Source organism: Cupressus sempervirens, chromosome 2, assembly GCF_028749045.1.
Source record: "Cupressus sempervirens isolate cs-2001-9-10 chromosome 2, ASM2874904v1, whole genome shotgun sequence".
Lineage (NCBI taxonomy): Eukaryota > Viridiplantae > Streptophyta > Pinopsida > Cupressales > Cupressaceae > Cupressus > Cupressus sempervirens.
In genome coordinates, this window is record NC_143119.1 from 654,864,854 (window position 1) to 654,880,923 (window position 16,070).

Consider the following 16,070-nt stretch of genomic DNA (forward strand, 5'->3'; position numbering starts at 1 on the left):
AAAGCAACGTTGTATTATGTCAATAATGCCCAAATGTATGATAGAGTGACATAAATGTGTTTCATTGGGTATGTGCACGTTGCTTATTCCTTCTGAGGCCCAAATGATGCTGATATAGCATGTGTCTACCACTGATGAACGCATGCATCTCTAAGTATTGGATGCCACTACATAAGAAAGATTGAATCCCTGTGATTAACAATAAGTGAAGAGTTTTAGTGGTTCTAAGATATCCCAGAACCTGTGCTTTCTTTAAGAACAATTACATTGAATTTAGTCAAGATCAACAATGGTTAAAATTGAGTCTTGGAGAAGTGTGGGTTTTGCTGTGCATCTTTCAAATGTTGATCCTTTTTACACCATCGATGATCTTATAAGAAAGAAAAGCTCAATCACAAATCCATACAATGAACAACCTTTGGTTACACAGGCAGCAGTAGCCTGGTGCATAGTGAAGAATTCAAACACATAGTTTAAAGGTTTGAAGAGCATCTAAAACTCAGGGACCCACGGTATGGGATACCCAAATTAGATCTTAAAATGGCAGCCAAGTTTGGAATTCATGAAACTTAGGAAAGGATTTGCTAATGGAAACCCGGTCACCATGGTTCTGAATGTCCAAAGGTAAAAGTGCATGAACTATTTGATAAATTCCCTATACGAGTTTGTTTCCTATTAAGCTTTGAATAGAGGAACGATAGTAGGATCATCCAAAAATTCTACGGGAAGATAAGGGGTCAGTATATGTTAACCTGTCAAGTGAAAATAGTGGGACCCATGGCAATTTGAGGAAGTTATTATTGCAAAGATCCCTTGTGCTCAGTTTTCTTTTCATTGTAATGAGAAAAAGGCTTCAACATTTCTCATAGCACTAGGGATATGAATTTAATATTGATTCTCGCTTCCAAAGTTATAAATATCATGTGGATTTTCATGAAAAGTTTGAGTAACTTTTATAAATATTGAACTCCCAAGAATCAATTATTTAAATTGTCGGGAAATCAAAAAGGGAGAGGGAAGCTTATTTATTGAAGATTTTCACATTACCTTAGGGGTTCCATTTTTTTAGATTTTTGGTTGAGAGACTTTGGGCTACAACAAAACAGAGGCTGTGGATATAGGAGGTTCCACTTCTTTGGGGCTAGAGACTTTAATGCTGCAGAACAGAGGAGTTGAGCCGGGGGTTTTATAATTCTTTCCTTAATCCATGTATCAAAGGATCAAAGGATCAAAGGATCAAAGAGTAATCCATGTAAGTTTGGAACTCTTTTCATGTCTTTTTTTTTCTTCATTCAAAAATTATTCCCTTCCAAAGGTACAATAGTATGTGTTAACCAAAATGCCTTCCTACCAAATATAAATGATTTGAATTCAAACACTTCAACGTTCATATATTTGAAATATTCAAATTAGAGCACATAAAATATATATCTTTAGAGTCTTAGGTTATATCTTATTTTCCTAGGTTAACTGCATATTTTACTATTTCTATGGGCCTACATCTTTTCCATTGTCAAATCTTCCCAAATCCATGACTGACACAATCTTTCTTTTCCAAAAAGAATGAACTTTAGACAATGCAAGAAAGTGACAAGTTGGCACCTAGAATTGTGGGTTCATTTTCTTCAATGGGCCACCAAAATGATCAAATAGATGTGTTAGATGAGCTAGCGTATGGGTTATTTCTCATGGGCCATAATGCTGACGGGGGTCCATAGGTTGTAGTTTCATCTAGGTTGTCCAATATTCTCACATCAACAATTGTCACTTTGTCACCTTTTGAAGATTCTCAAACTTTTAAAAAAGTGACAAAGTGATGTTTTGACATAGATTTTATGATGGCATCCCTCTTATGCATCACAAAAACATGGATATGTCAAAGTAGCATATCAGGTCGATGAGTTTTGATTGGTTAGAAGTTTATGTGGGTGTCGCGGTGGATGTTGAGTGTTTAGTTAGCCCAAAAAACTTAAAAGTTAGACAAAGTGATAACTGAGGTCCTTCATGTCTGTTTGATCTTCTCGGATCAATGATTGCCTCTTTCTCGCATTATGAACTTACTTTATCTTTAGACAATGTGGGGAAGTGGCATGAGGACACATGTCTAGGTGGCCCACATTTCACAAGGAGCTAGCCAAACATGGTTAAAAGGTAGTTTGATGGTGACCATTAAGAAAGTTTCTAGCTACAATTTCACAGAATGAAAAGGTTAATAAAATAATGTGGCAAGGTCATAGGCAGTGAGTAGATCAAATAGGTATGAAAAGGTATAGGGTGGAAGAACTTCATAATACCATTGGGCTATGTAGCAATTTATAACATTTTGTCTTGTCAAATTGCTCATGTTTGTCATATTGGCACATCAAAAAGGTTCGAAAGAGGTAGCATTCAATGAAAATTTTGATATTTTGCAACCACTCTCTAATGCCCCCCATGCACAATTAATTTGAAGAGCTTCCAGGTGCCCATCTAGTTTACTCATTTTTCTTAGTTATACATTGATGGTCATCATTTCTATCTTCTCAAGGTTCCATTTTAATGATTTCTCGCAACTAGATTTGTACCAATGATCATATCTTTCTGAAATTTGCAATGATTATTCTCTATTGATCTTAATGGTAGTAGTTGAATTGTGACTTTCAGGTGAAGCAATCTATGAGTTATGCTTGAGCTATAAAAGAAAATTTTTTGTAATCTTTTGAGGGGTCAACTTTTCTCTGTTTCTTTTATATTTCTCTACAAGTTCACTATAAATCTCCTTTTCCTTTGGACATAATGGCATTCTACCTTATCTCCTTCAACCATTGATGATTGTGCAAGATCTATTTTCCTCTCTTCAATGTTTTGTGGCTTTCTACAATTTACATGATTGTATCTCTTTTGACCTATGAATGATATATAACTGAACTCTCTTCCCTCATGTTATTCATTTTGGTTGTTTGATCTGCAAGTGATTGTTGGATTTAAATAAGTTTGATTATTTATATCTTTCATGTCATAATAGTTAAAGTGTGCATGTATGGGAAAACATTGGTGTGAACACTCTATTTTGGTGCATCACCTCTTTAGCATAGATTAGGTTAGTTTCTTTTTCATGCCTTCTCCCCTTTCCCCCCCAAAGAGTAGTTAGGTGCATCCTAATAGTAAAGGAAGTTAGCCTTCTCTAGAGACTCAACCTCATAGTTCAACTCCCATAGCTTGGAGGTTTTTTCTATGTTTAATAAGGTTCCCTATAGCTAAAAACTTTAGGCAAGGGTACAAATTTTTGTGATAATAGTTTTTTACATGCTGGGTGGATAAATATTCAAAAGATTTCAAAGTCTACTAGTGTCAAAAGAGAAGAATTTCAAGTTGATGTTGAGAAGATAGTGTTGCTCTCAGTATTCCAAGCCTTCAAGAGGCTCATGTCCACAAAGTACTTGGTGAATCTACATCATTCACATTTGGTTTCAGACCATAGTTGTTGTGATTCATGGCTAAAGCTGAAACAAGGGCATCTTCTAGAGGTAAGTTTCAATACCAGGAGCTTTCATTTTCCAATCCTAAAAGAAGAAAGAGTAGAGTATCTTTATCACCATTTAGGAGTGCAACACTAACACACACACCTATAAGATCTATCTCCACTCCTCCTGTTGTTAGATTCAACCTAGAATACCATTTGTTCATATACATAGATTGCTTGCCTACATGGCTAGAGCTTATGCTTTTCCAACCTTTAATGGTGGAAGTTCTCTCCTATTAGCCCAAAGACATGATGTACCTATACATGGTGTGAACACATATTCATGAAACCTTAGTTTAGAATGCAAATGGATTGACGATGAACTAAACTAAACCCAAGATATCATCATCAAAATGTAATCTCTACCAGCATCTCATGTTTCCCTAACTACAACTGCTAAAATAGCTCTCAGACCAACATCTTAGTGATAGTTCTAGAATGGGAGAATGCTGAAAAATGTATATGTAATGAACTAACAAGTGATAAATGTTGCTAAATAGCACAAAATAATGCTAAAATGCTATGAAAAATTCTACAATAGGAATGCTAAATGATGAATCAAAATGTGCCTATAGTGCAAATGCCTAAGACTTGGGTCCCTTTGCTCTTGAGTTCTCCTTCTATTTATAGGATTTTAGAAGGGGTTGGGGTAAGAATTTGAGTTTTATCTTTTCACTTGGTGGGTGGAAGTGAAATTGAAAAGTAGCTCAAAAGTCTTGATTGAAGGCTCCATGTGATTTTCATGTCAACAAAAATGTCTCATGAGAGACAAGAGAAGGATCTCAAAAATCATGAATTGTGGCTAGATAAGGCTTTATTTCCACAAAAATGTCTCTGAGAGACAAGAGAAGGAGCTCAAAAGTCATGATTTGTGGCTAAATATGACTTTTATTTTCAACAAAGCATATGACTTTTATTTTCAATAAAAATGTCTCATGAGAGACAAGAGAAGGAGCCCAGAAGTCATGATTTGTGGCTAAATATGACTTTTATTTTCAATAAGAATGTCTCATGAGAGACAAAAGGAGGAGCCCAAAAAGTCATGATTTATGGCTAAATTTGGATTTCTTTTAATTCTTTAAATAAAAGGAGGATTTTTATTTTGTGAGAATAAATGTATTTATTGATTTAATAAAATTTTTATTTATTCTCAAAAATTTCTCTTTTCCCTCTCTCTTTTTTGAATTTCATTTTATGATTTTGAATTGATTCTCTCCTCTTTTGAAGTTGATTTAGGTGTTATTAGTTTGATATATGATTTTTGTTTAATTTGCGCTAATTAATTAGAATTGCATGATTTATGTCTTTGCCAATTTTTGAGTGTCTACAAATGCCCCTCTTTGAGCTAATATGCAGAGCATATTAGTTCAAAGACTATCTTGATTTTCTAATTTTAGGTCAAATTCTAATGATTGGATGTCTGTTCATTGATGTTTGATTGTTGACAATTTGATGATTTGATTGTCGCTGACTTGATGTTTTGATTGCCATTGATTTGGTGATTGGATTGTCATTGATTTGATGATTTGATTATCATTGATTTGATTATTTGATTGTGATGTTGATTTGGTGTTCCAATAGTTTTGTTTGGAAGCCTTTGTTTTGGTAGGCTTGATGTTTGAATTATTTTGGCTAGGGTAGGACATTTTTGATGTTTTAGAAAATTTTGATGCCCTAACTTGGATGCCCTGGTTTTGATGCCCTAGTTTGATATGGATATATTGCCCCCTCATAAATGAAATTGGAAAAAAGGTATGTGCAAAATAAGGATGTTCCAATTTTATTTCAGAAAATGTTGATGAGAACCATTGGTAGGGAATGTGTAGTCACAAAGTGATGGGTAGAATCAATCAAGTAATGTTGATACATAGAAAACGTGCCCTCCTTAGGATATAGAGTAGGAAAAACTAACATGTCCATCTTAGGATACAGAGTAGGACAAATAATTGGTTTAAGATAGAACCATTAGCTAAATAGCTAGATGTTGAGATTTGATTGATGTAGGATGATCACTTGTGATAAAAAATTGATGTCAGCTTTTTGTGTTCAATTTTTCAAGATGAGGTGAGTGCTCCCGAGTGACAAGGGATCTTCGGATCAATCACAAATAGACAATGTAGGTGGTGTGACATAGGGTTGATTTGTGGAGCTTCAGTTTATTGGCTATCATGTATGTCATTTATGATGAGGACCGTTTTATGGTGCGACATTCTGATGTTGATGATTCAATCTTTTTAATATTTCGAACTTGAGATATTATGGACTTATGTATGCATGTGATGATCTAACATGATGATTATGGTAGCAGTGGATGCAGATGTGTATATATGTGTGAATGATTAATGTAGATGGATCATGAGGTAGAATAGATGGTATATTACTAATGATGTAATGAAAATGTGAGTTGGTAATATGAATGTAATGAAATGCGGTAAGATAGAATGTGAAAGTGAAAGGAGATGGAGAATGGAAAAGGATGATGTAGTGAATTAGAGGAGATGGAATGTGGTGAAACAAGATTATTCGAGATGTGAAAGTTGCGCAAGGCAACAAATGATGTTGGGTAATTTGATAATGACTAGAATTGTTTGAGATGCGAAAGCCATATAATGCAATGAGTGAAATGAGAAGGTGAATGCGTGAAGTGTAATGCTAGTGTAGATATTGTGAAGAGACAAATTCTATGAGAGTGGAGTGTTGGGAGTTCGTCATGATGTTGATGTTGATGTTATTGTCCACCTTTTGATAATCGGTCATGAAGTTGCAAACTAACATTCATGAATTGTATCCTGATTTAGGTGCCAACCATTTGTTTGCAAAGGAACCCAAGATGAATATCTAGACTAAATGAATGCAACTAACTGTCACTTTGTTTTTTTTTTTTAAAGATGCAAACTAATTGTCATCATAGAGCTTGTAATAAAATAAAAGTGATGAAGTACAACCACCACTAGCTCAGCTATAGTGATATGAATATTATGTCACACAGAGAAGTACTAGCAAAGAGGAACAATGTACAAGAAAACATGGCAACCATTAAGAACCAGAAGCTATAGCCATAGAATAATAAAAATAGGCACTCAAACAGTCACATGTTAGTTAAAAGATCTCACCTAAGATATCACATAAAATTGGTTGAGGTACACATGGCGTTCTATATGGGAGGAGGCACTTATAAGTGGACACCAGTAAAGTGTGAAACCATAGGATCACTGAAATAAAATAGTGAAAAAGCAATAAAAGATCATCACTTTATCTTGGTACCTCTAGTCAAGTACATCATCGAGGCACTAAAAGCACATGATAGCATAGGAAATCATTATTTATAGACCAGGCATGCTTCCACTTGTGCGAAATAGTATCAAAATTTATTTAGTTCTGCTAGGGAGCAACTGATGTTGATTGTAATGCATTGTCATGTGTATTTTTGGTATTTCTGAAATATATTCGAATGTTTTTGTGGTTTTATCAAATATTTAAATATTTTTGGGATTTTTGGTAGATATTTGAATATTTTTGGGATTTTTGGCAGATATTTGAATGTTTTTGTGTTTTATTGAATATTTAAATGTTTTTGGGATTTTTGGCAGATATTTGAATATTTTTGTGTTTTTGTTATAAATGTTGGAACAACTTGACTCTTGTAAAGGTGGGAATAATACAATCCATAGAGTGAGGATAATCATGATTGGTAGGTGAGAATGCCTAACATGTGTATATCAAGAACCATTATAGATAAGAATAAAGCCAATGTGGGGACATTTTTCTAGGTGTGTGATGAAACAGACATTCTTGAGGCTTATGAAAAAGGCATTTGGGCTAAAAAAGTCATTTGAGGGGTCGAAAAAGGCATTTTGGGCCTAAAAAGGCACTTTGGGGTCCAAAAGGAAACTTTGGGCCTTGAAAAGGCATTTGAGAGGCCTAAAAAGGCATGGTGGGCCTAAAAAGGTGCTAGAGGGGTCAAAAAAAGATGCATGGGCCTTGAAAAAGGCATTAGAAGGGCCTAAAAAAGGTGCTTTGGACCTAAAAAGGCACTTTGGGGTCCAAAAGGACACTTTGGGCCTTGAAAAAGGCATTTGAGGGGCTTAAACAGGCACTATGGACCTAAAAAGGCACTAGAGGGGTCCAAAAAGGACACATGGGCCTTGAAAAGGGCATTGGAGGGGCCTAAAAAAGGCACTTTGGGCCTAAAAAGGTGCTTGAGGGGTCTAAAAAGGACACATGGGCCTTGAAAGAGGTGCTAGAGGGGCCTTAAAAGGCACTATGGGCCTAAAAAGGTGCTAGAGGAGTCCAAAAAGGATGCATGGGCCTTAAAAAAGGTGCTAGAGGGGCCTAAAAAAGGTGCTTTGGGCCTAAAAAGGTGTTGGAGGGGTCTGAAAAGGATGTATGGGCCTTGAAAAAGGCACTAGAGGGGCCTAAAAAGGAACTGTGGGCCTTAAAAGGTGCTAAAGGGGTCCAAAAAGGATGCATGGGCCTTGAAAAAGGCACTAGAGGGGCCTAAAAAGGCACTGTCGGCCTAAAACGGCTCTAGAGGGGTCCAAAAAGGATGCATAGGCCTTGAAAAAGGCATTAGAGGGGCCCAAAAAGGTTTTTTGGGCCTAAAACCGCGCTTTGGGGTCCAAAAGGACACTGTGGGCCTTGAAAATTGTGTTTGAGGGGCCTAAAAAGTTGCTTTGGCCTTAAAAAGGCACTTTAGGGGCCAAAAAGGACACTTTGGGCTTAAAAAGTCACTTGAGGGGCCTAAAAGGGTGCTTGTACCTTGAAAAAGGTATTTGAGGGGCCTAAAAGGGATAGTGGGGCCTTAAAAAAGTATTTAAGGCCTAAAAAAAAAGTGCTAGAAGGGGGATCCAAGCTCTCATGCTTACGCCTACTTATTCTATGCCCCCAACTATATGAGGATGAAAGAGTCCGACGGATATCTGGGCTTTCAAGATAGCATTGACATATTTGTTGAAGGAGTTGAAACTAATCGTGGTCACTGCAACTTAAATAAGACTAATGATTTGTGGGGAATTGTTGCTCTTGACAAGAGGAGGGAAAGAGGGCACCTCTTACGCTATCCAAGTTGTGCCAGATTTTCTGAAGTCCCAGGAGATGTTTCAGGACATTACTATGCTGCTTCTTAATGTCAGCGAGGCACATGGGATTCAAATATTTGATGTCCTATTGTATAGCCAAATTGAGAAATTGACAAGAATTTTGGGGTGTTGTTGACAGGAATTGCCCTCGTTTCAAATGCTTTGGGCGAGTGGTGAACTTTTTTGCTATTTTTAGTTGATTTTTGATTTTTTTTGATATTTTTGGACAATTTTTGAATTTTTTTTATTTTTTTGGACAATTTTTGAATTTTTTTGATATTTTGGACAATTTTTGAATTTTTAAAATATTTTTGGACAATTTTTGCATTTTTTTGATATTTTGGACAATTTTTGAATTTTTTTGATATTTTTGGACAATCTTTGAATTTTTTGATATTTTTGGACAATTTTTGAATTTTTTTGATACTTTGGACAATTTTTGAATTTTAAAAATATTTTTGGACAATTTTTGGATATTTTTGATATTTTTGGACAATTTTTGAATTTTTTTGATATTTTTTGGATGAGTTTTGGGTTTGGGGGGGTGAAACGAAGGATATGAGCAAGATTTGGTGGAATTCGATGGTAACTAGGACCACGTGAGGTACCTAAAGAGGCAATGAAGGAGTTTATGATGCCAAATGGGTAAACTGAGAGCTAAAATAAATATTGGAGATTATTGGGCAAGGTGAATGGCACAGATGTGCATTGATTTTCCTGCAATTCATGTTTATGGTATCTCAATGCATAATCAAACTCCATGTGTTGCTGAATTTGTCATGCTCCTTGTTGTTGCTATCAGGCTAGTTTTTTCCACTACTGTGTACATTCCATCAAGGAAAAGGGCTTTGATTTGCTCTTGTTATTGTTATTATTATTGCCATTACAAGCTCTGTTTCCCTTGATTCACTATTGCTTCCATACTAGTTATTTTTGTTGCTATGAATCCACATTTGATGCCAAAAGACTCTAGAATTGTAACCCACAAATGTTTCTCAATTGGGTATGTGTGAAATTAATTCTAAATCATATACCAGCATAACAAACTACTCTGGCCTAGGTTATAAGCTTCTCAACCCCAAACAAAAAAATAATGTACTTCTGAATACCTCAACATAATTCAACTATAAATGCCATCTCTTTCTCATATTCCTATCTTCTATTAATTGCAATGGAAAGCCTCAAAGAGCCAAAATTTGTATTAGAGACGAAGAATCAACCATTCAACTGCAGCCCCTTTTTCAATATTGAAGGCTTTGTGTTGTCTAGGGAAGTCCAAAAGTGCTATATCTTTCCCCTTTTCAAACTAAAAGTGGCGTTCTCACTTCTTTTGTACCATTTTTTTTTTTGTAATTTTTGATCTTTTTTGATTTTTTGTGGTATTTTTAATGTTTTTCTCAAAGCTTTTAGACATAAAGTTGTTTGAGATGGATGCTATTGATAGGTTCTGCTAATTCTATACCATCACAATCTGAGAGTCAGTAAGTATTGGTCCCAAAGGATTCTATGATAAGGTAAGGACCGATCTAGTTGGACTCCCATTTTCCTTTCTTTTCCCTTGCTGCTTCATTCTTAGGATTTTCTCTAAGCACTAGGTCACCAATCTGAAAGACATGAGGTTTGACCTTTTTTGTTATAATGCCTTGATAATCTATTCTGATACACTTTGAGATGTTTGTGTGCTGTACGTTGATGTTCTTCCAACAACTCTAACTGTTCTAGATGAGCCACTCTATAATCCTCATCTAATAGGATGTCTTGAAGAGTAACTCTCAAGGATGGGATTTCAACCTCCAAAGGGAGAATGGTTTCACAACCATAAACCAAAGAGAAGGGTGTTGCACCTATAGGCATCCTAACACTCGTCCTATAGGCCTAAAGGGTGGGGTTCAATTGTAAATGCCAATCCCTACTAGTGTCAATGACAAATCTTTTGAGGATGTTGATGATGGTTTTGTTGGTAGCCTCTGCTTGGCCATTGCCTTGGGGATAATAAATTGACAAAGAATGGTGTATAATGTGAAATTTTTCACATAATTCATCAATTATTTGGCTTTTAAAATACAAGGCATTATCCATGAGAATCGCATGAGGTATGCCAAACTAACAAATGATATGGTTGAGAATGAAAGAGGAGATCTATTTTCCTACAGAGTCGGCAAGGGGCACTGCTTCAACCCTCTTAGTGAAGTATTCGGTGGTGGTAATAATCCATTTATGCCCATTGGAGGAGGGTGGATGGATGGCTCCAATCAAATCAAAACCCCACTGATAAAAGGGCCATGGCATGGCCAAAGGATTTAGCTATTGGGTTGGTGTATGAACAAGGTTACCATGGATTTGACATTTTTTGCAGGTCTTGACAAAATCAATAGAATCCCTTTCCATGGTTGGCCAAAAATAGCCCATTCTAAGAAACTTCTTTGCTAATATGAAACCACTGGAGTGTGACCTGCAAATCCCTGCATGGACTTCTTGTAGAGCGACTCTAGACTCATCCTTTTCAAGACACCTAAATAAAGTACTATCAAGACCTTTCCTATACATTGTATCAGCCACCATGGTGTAACTGGAGGCTTGGTGAATGAAATTTCATTTTTGGTTATGTGAGAGGTTAGATGGAATGATGCTATCATAGAGGTAAGTGATAATGGGATTGTACCAAAGGGAATTAGGGGTGTTTAAATGGCAAATGATAAGGGAATCGGGTTGAGTAAATGTAGGTTGAACCACCTCTTCCACTAGGAACTCACACCACTCATGTTGTTTCGGGAGATGAAGTAAGGAGGCCAAGGTGGCCATAGCATCTGTTACTCTATTCCTTTCTTTGGGAATTTTTTCAAAAGTAATGTGAACAAAACATGCCTTGAGTGTATTGACTATATGTTTATAAGGCAACAATTTTTCATCTTTTGTCTGATAAGTATCAGTAACTTTATTGATGATTAACTAGGAGTCTCCATAATCTTCTAGGGCTATCAGTTTCCATTCCAAAGCCAGCTTGAGACCCAAGACCAAAGCTTCATATTCAGCCATGTTGTTGGTGCAAGGGAAGAGTAGTTTGTCAGATTTAGGGATGGTAACACTGAGTGGCGTGATGAAAAAAATGCTAGCACCCAACCCATGGTGTGTGTAGGAACCATCAAAATAAAATTTCCATGTTACTAGCTCTATCTAAAGGATGTGCATATTAGGGAAGTCAACTAAGATAGGATTGGAACTTTGTATAGGTTCATCTACCAATTGATCAACAATGGCCTATCCTTTTATTGTCTTCCTATCTACATACTCAATATCAAATTCACTTAGGATCATCACCCATTTGGCCAGTCTACTCATTAATGTTGTCTTGCTAAGAAGGTATTTGAGAGGATCAATGTTGGAGATGAGCTTGACTTTGTGTGTTAGAAGATAAGGATGTAGTTTTTGGGAAGCAAAAACTATAGCTAGGCAAGCCTTTTCAATGAAAGAGTAATTAAGTTCATAGTTGACCAAGGTGTGACTAATGTAGTAAATGGCTCATTCTTTTCTTTGGTCATTTGTGCTAGGAGGGCTCCAATTGACTTATCTATTATAGAAATATACAATAGTAATGGTTTGTGTAATACCAAAGGTACCAACATATGTAGATTCATAAAATAGGTTTTAAGTATATCAAAGGCCTTCTAACATTGATCATCCCACTTAAAATGTATGTCTTTATGTAGCAAGTGTGTGAAAGGTATACACTTTTTTGCCAACTGAGAAATGAACCGGTGAATTGATTGAAGTCTACCTTGAAGAGAGCGTAACTGATTTAGGTTCTTTGGAGGTTGCATACTAATTATGGTTTGTACCTTCTTGGGGTCAACTTCTATCCCTTTGATCGAGACAATGTATCATAGGAGCTTGCCTGATTTGATGCCAAAAGCACATTTCTTGGGATTAAGCCTAACCTTGAATGCTTCTAGGTGGGTGAATATTTTGCGTAGTATGGGAAGATGTTCTTCTTGACTATGGGATTTGACAAGAATGTCATCCACATAATCTTCCATGAAGATATGCATCATATCATGAAAGATAGTGGTCATGGCCCATTGATAGGCAGCCCCAATGTTCTTTAACCCAAAAGACATTACATTCCAACAAAATGTTCCCCATGCACAAGTAAAAGTTGTTTTCTCTTGATCTTTTGGTGCTATTCTAATTTGATTGTAACCAGAAAACCCATCCATGAGTGAAAACATGGAATGACCTATGGTGAGATCAACAATGGTGTCAATGTTAGGGAGGAGAAAGTCAATTTTAGGACATGCTTTGTTTAAATCCTAAAAGTTGATATAGATGCATATGCTGCCATTCTTCTTTGTTATGGGGACAATGTTGGAGGTCCATGATGCATATGCTAGAGGCTGAATGAAATTGGTACTGATTAATTTTTCCAATTTTGCTTTCACTAATAGGGCTATACGAGGATGCATCTTTCTAAGTTTTTGTTTCACTGGCTTGACCTCTTGAGAGATGTTATTATGGTGAAGGATTAAGGTCAAGTCTAAGCCAGGCATGTTTACATAAGACCATGCAAAGTTTATTTGTCTTTCTTTCAAGAACTCGATAAATGCCTTCCTTTCTTTTGGGCTCAAGGACTGTGCCAAATAAATGACCTTTGGTTCTTTCTCTGTGCTGAGGTTGACTGGTTCTATTGGCTCAATCAAAATAGAAGATCGCTCCTCAAAATTTTTAGGTAAGGTATCAATTACCCCATCTGCGAGTACCACAGTTGAGTTTTCACCTTGGGATACATCACTTCTATTTGTTTCCATTTTTTTATCAAGATTAGCCACAACTTGGTAGTGTTCAATAAGGTTGTGGGATGCTTGCCTTTCTCTAGTGTGACTAAGGTGATTGATACCTGACCTGACTATATTCTCTTCTTCCATTCTTCATTGACAAGATGGTTCAACCATGTTCAGGTAGATAAAAACTTCATGGGCAGTGTCAAAATGAGGGAGGTGATGAGACTTGGTTGTATCCCAATTAATGATTTCAGGTTGGTCTAGGGAAACAGATTCATAATATGGGAAAGGTTCAATGGGGCTTAAAGACATAACTTCATTAGATGGCTCATACGTTGTATCTATCAGATCTATGACATGGACTTCTTTTAGAGTTTTTGGGAAAGTAGAGCTTGTGAGGGGCTCATAGTAATCATCTTCAACTTCTACTAGGAAGAAGTCAGGGAATAATGTTTAGAATTGAAACCCTTCAGTGTATTCATCTTCTAAGTCATCCTGATGTACTATATTTCTTGGTGAAGTGGATGTAGAACTATGATTTGTTCTTTGTATAGCCAAACTATCAGGGGTGGGTACATGGACAACATCACATTCTTTGTCATAGAGAGATTCTCTAGATAGAGACTCAAATTCCCATTTAGCAAAATCATCATCATCTTCATTATTGGAGACATTTATGAGTTTTTCTTCCATAGAATGTGAACTTGAGAGGGACAAATTTTCATTTAGGAGATCAGTTGTTGCTTGGGTATAACTGTCCTTTTGCTTGGGTACCCACACCAAGGTAGAAGAGGAAGAATCATTATGCTTTGGGCGAGCTTCCAAAGAGGTTTGCACCTTGTCTTTTCCATCATACCCTACCCCTGCTTTAGATTTATTTGACCTAAATTGTGCCATAAAAGGTTCAATGATTCCTTTACCTTTCCTTAAGGGACCATCTCCTATGTATCCCATCTTTTTCATTAAGCCAAAGCCTTTCTCGTGTAGGTGGGAGGAGATGTCGATGTTTTGTTGACTGATGTCTTCCATTGGGTTTGGAGGTGTGCCACTTTCTTTGATAAAATGCGCATGATATGGTTTGGTGGATGTAAGTTTTCCATGAGACCTTAGAGAAAGTGGGGGATCAAATAGGGAGATTGAGTACTCACCTACCCCTTTATGGTGCAACTTACACTTTCTATCAATTTCTTTCATTAGTTTATCCATTTCTTCATAGTGTAGTTGTTTATGATCTTTTGATGATGATGGCAGTGGAGGAGTAGAAGGAACCAAACAAACCACTTTCTCTTTACCCTTAGTTGATGTTGATATGTGGCTACTCATTTGGTTAGTGGAGTGTGAAGTGCTTACAACTATTGATTGTTTGTTAGCATCTGTCAGTGTATCTATTTCTTCTCTATTATGAGGCACAAGTGAGTTACAATACTGGGCAATGTGTTGATCTCCAGGTATGGTTATCTCTTGAACCATGTATAGAAATTTGAGGCACTGGTGGTAGGTGGAGGGAATGACTTGCATGTTAGGAATCCATGGTCTTCCCAATAGAATTTTGTAAGTTAATAGTAGGTCTAAGACCTGATAGACAGTTTCTTTCATGACTAGCCCTACTCTAATTGGTAATATGACCATGCCTTTGGAAGATCTTTCTTCATCGCCATAAGCCTTGATGGTAATCTTTTTTCTTGGGTCAATAGAATCCTCTGTGTACCTGAGGGCTTTCACTAAATTGAGAGTACAAATATTGAGACCAGCCTCGCCATCAACCAATGCTCTCTTAATTCAGTTCCTATGGATGAATACTTCTATGTGCAAAGGAGAATTTTGTGGTTGTATGATAGATATGTCATCTTGGGCAAAAAAAAGAGATGTAATGAGGAGCAACTAAATTGTTGACCATGTTTTGAAATCTATTCACATCTAAATCATTTGGCACTAAAGCTTTGGTGAGTATCTCTTTATTCTTTGGGGAGATTTGTAATAGTTCAAAAATGGAGATGTGGGCCAGAGTCTTGAGTAATTGGTTAACCAGGTTATACTTGGACATGGAGGAACTTGGAGTTTCTTATTTAGGATTTGTCACTGATCTTGGTAGGATAATTTTTGAGGCTTGGCGTTAGGTGACAACATTTGAGGACTATTTTTTATTTTTATCTTTAATTATGATGACATTTATAGTGTCATCAAACCCAAAAAACATGCCAATGGTATTATCATAGTGGTGTGCATAATTAACCTTGGTTTGTGGAGGTGCATTTTGATTGGCCTTGGAGGACTCTCCCTTCTCATGACTTATGAAGGGGTTCTTGATGGCTATATGGTCTTCTTTATTACTAAGATTGTTTACTTCAATGGTTCCATTGTTTATCAATTTTTGGATGACCCCCTTAAAGGCAAAACAATTGTTTTCCAAATGCCCCTGATTGTGATGATAGACACAAATGTGTTTATCATTCCACCATTTCTGCTTGACTTCGGGTTCATATGGTTTAGCCTCTAGTAACATGATGAGGTCATCCACCAAGAGTGTTTGTAAAGAACTCTCATAGGACACCCCTATGGGTGTATGCTCCTTAGGTATATTAGAAGATTGATATCTTCATGGTGGAGGAGCTTAATTGTAAGCCACTTGTTGATTAGACATAGGGGGAGTCTTTGTGTTATGTCGGTAAAATAGGCATCCATTATTTAGTTGAGGTGTGACATTGGGACTCAGTC